The sequence below is a fragment of the Lycium ferocissimum genome, chromosome 8 (assembly GCF_029784015.1).
Source record: "Lycium ferocissimum isolate CSIRO_LF1 chromosome 8, AGI_CSIRO_Lferr_CH_V1, whole genome shotgun sequence".
In the NCBI taxonomy this organism is placed as follows: Eukaryota; Viridiplantae; Streptophyta; class Magnoliopsida; order Solanales; family Solanaceae; genus Lycium; species Lycium ferocissimum.
Genome location: NC_081349.1, coordinates 21874915 through 21877560, shown reverse-complemented (window position 1 = coordinate 21877560; position 2646 = coordinate 21874915). Strand labels below are relative to the sequence as shown.

Here is a 2646-nt window from a genome sequence, read left to right as displayed (position 1 = left end):
AAATTACCCCTAATGAATTCGTAGTATGTGGAAATACCTTTCTAACGATATAAAGACCAAGCCAATCAGAGATCGGAGCAAGGAGATATGATCGTCTCAATATGGCTAATAGTAAGGCACTTGAAATCCTATCGAATCGGCTAAGTTTTTGATACGTCTGCCTTCCAGCCAACTTTCGTGAAAATCTGTTATGAATTTGGGAAAACTTCCTTGATGAAAATTGTAGATCTTTGAAATACCTTTCCAACGGTATCTTGCGGGGTCAAACGGACATCTGTGCAAAAAGTTATGCCCATTTTACTGAAGCATGTTCGCTGGAAATTCTGCCTGGCGTAACGGTGACGTTACGGACCGTAACTCGTGTTACGGGCCGTAACAGTGGACCGTAACGTCCCAAAAATTTCCAGAAGCTCACTGGAAATTTTCACCAAGGTACGGTACAAAGTTACGGTCCGTACCTTGTGTTACGGGACCGTAACAGTGACCGTATCTTGGTCCGTATATACGTTTCGGGTCACCTGACTTCGGGAGGCCATAACCCTATCATAAATTGGGAATTTGGGAAAACTCAAAGAACAAAAGTTGTAGATAATTGAAATATCTTTCCAACCATAGGTCGTGGGATCATAGGTGACATCGGGATAGGGAGATATGGACGTTTTAAGACAGAAAGGTCCCAACCCGATTTCAAGTTGGGTCAAACCCATTTCCCCTTGGTATTTAAGGGAAATGTTAACCCTAGCAGCCCCATTTCCTCCATATTTTCAGATTTTAGAGAGAGAAAGGGAGAGAGAGGAGAATTAGAGAGAGAAAGTAGAGAATCAACCAAGTTGAAGGCCCCGAATCCCAAGGCTCGTGAAGGATAAAGTGTAGTACAAGTTCTTGCCGTCGTTCTAAGCTACAAATCAAACTTGGGGTGTTGATTTCGTGGTGGATGCTCATAAAAGGTAATATTCCTACTCTCAAATCATTTATAGTTGAGAATTGATGAATTCTTGGGAGAATAACAAATGGGTTTGATAAAGGAAATTATATGAATTATGCTAGAGTTTTGGATTTGTTGATTTGGGATTGTTGTATTCATGTGGGTGATGAAGAATGATGTTGATTACACCTAATTGAGATTGTAGAATCACCTAGAAGTAATAGAATGGGAATTGGGTGAAGAAATCACCATTAATGGAGATTATGGAGCTTCATGCCCACTAAGTGTTTGATAAAATGCTTAGATGACCAAAGCATGAATATTATTGCTAATATAGAATCCCTTTGACTTGTATTGATATAGATCAAAGTTGAAAAGGTTGACGAACATTGTATTACGCTCAAAGGCTGGAATTAAGGTATGTGAGGCTAACTATCTACGTTAGGGAATGTTCATGATTCTCCCTACGCCTCATTCTTCATACTTGTCAGTAATTTGACTCAGAATACACGGTTTTAGCCCCGGTTTTATGATATGTTGTAGAATCGTTATCTTCTAGGGTTGCATAGCTGCTGAATTCGTTCATGGTTATCAATTTGAATATCATGAACTCAACACGTAATCTTTATAGACTTATGTATTGTTACCACATGAGTCTCGCCTAGAAATTCAAGTATGCTCGAAACAAATCGTTGTTTTCAATTTAGTCCAAAGATGTCTATTTCAGTTCAAAGATTGTTCGTTGTTGTTATGGTCTCGCCCTTATTAATTAACCATAATTATACATATGTGATTTTGCCCGAGGGCACAGCACAGTCTTGTGTATACGTATACATGGCCGAGGCCATTGATCGACGCACTACTAGGCCGAGGCCATAGCGTGCATTTATTATCGGGCCGAGGCCCCACATATACAAACACAGATATTACAGATGATTCGATATAGAGCAGGAGTATTCATATCTCTACTTCCTTGCTATTACGATTAAGTTATCAGTTTCAGTTTCAGTTTCAGTATTTTATTGCTTCAGTTGCTTTACATACCAGTACAATTCAAATGTGCTGATGTCCCTTTTTATTGCTTGGGGGCCTGCATCTCGCGATGCAGGCAACGATATACAGGTTGACGACTCAGCTATTTAGGAGTGCACGTATCAGCTATTGGTGAGCCCCAAATTCCTTCCGGGGCGTTGTTAGTTATCCATCGATTCAGTTTATAGACAGCTCTATTATTCAGTACTCTTAGAGGCTTCATAGACACAGTTCAGACAGTCAGATATTTATTATGTTAGCCTTGTTGGCAGTCGTTCAGTTGTTTGGTTTAGCCATGTTGGCTACTTTCAGATATGTTCAGATTGTCTAAGTATTTCCGCATTATGATATTTCAGTGAGACTTTTAGTTAATCAGCATGTGTTAGTTTTATTTTATAAATTAGTTATGTTTTGATATCACATGTTGATTCAGCCAGCCGCCTGGTTCGCTCGGTCACACGCAATCGCAGCACCGGTGCCGTGTTACGTCCTGTGCCTGTGTTCGGGCGTGACAACTAACTACCCATTACTAAGCTAAAACCCACTAACTTCATTAAGGTTCATCTAAATTAACACACAAAGTACTAGTCATGCAATACAAGTTAGATGCATAAAAAGAGTAAAATGGAGGAATAAGTAAGTAAAATATATTCAACCCATTCTCAGGACTACTGCTGCGTTCCATGTGC

At 39.7% G+C, this 2646-nt stretch overlaps 1 long non-coding RNA gene across 2 annotated transcripts; it reads left to right on the top strand.

Annotated features, from left to right (window-relative positions):
- The first annotated feature begins 264 nt into the window (after positions 1–264).
- LOC132067534 (uncharacterized) lies at positions 265–2377 on the top strand. Of its 2 annotated transcripts, XR_009417166.1 has the most exons (3): positions 265–947; positions 1289–1343; positions 2034–2377. It is a non-coding gene; the product is annotated as an uncharacterized LOC132067534 (long non-coding RNA). The 2 variants fall into 2 exon arrangements; XR_009417165.1 differs by lacking the exon at positions 265–947 and having other exon boundaries at positions 954–1343.
- The last annotated feature ends 269 nt before the right edge of the window (positions 2378–2646 follow it).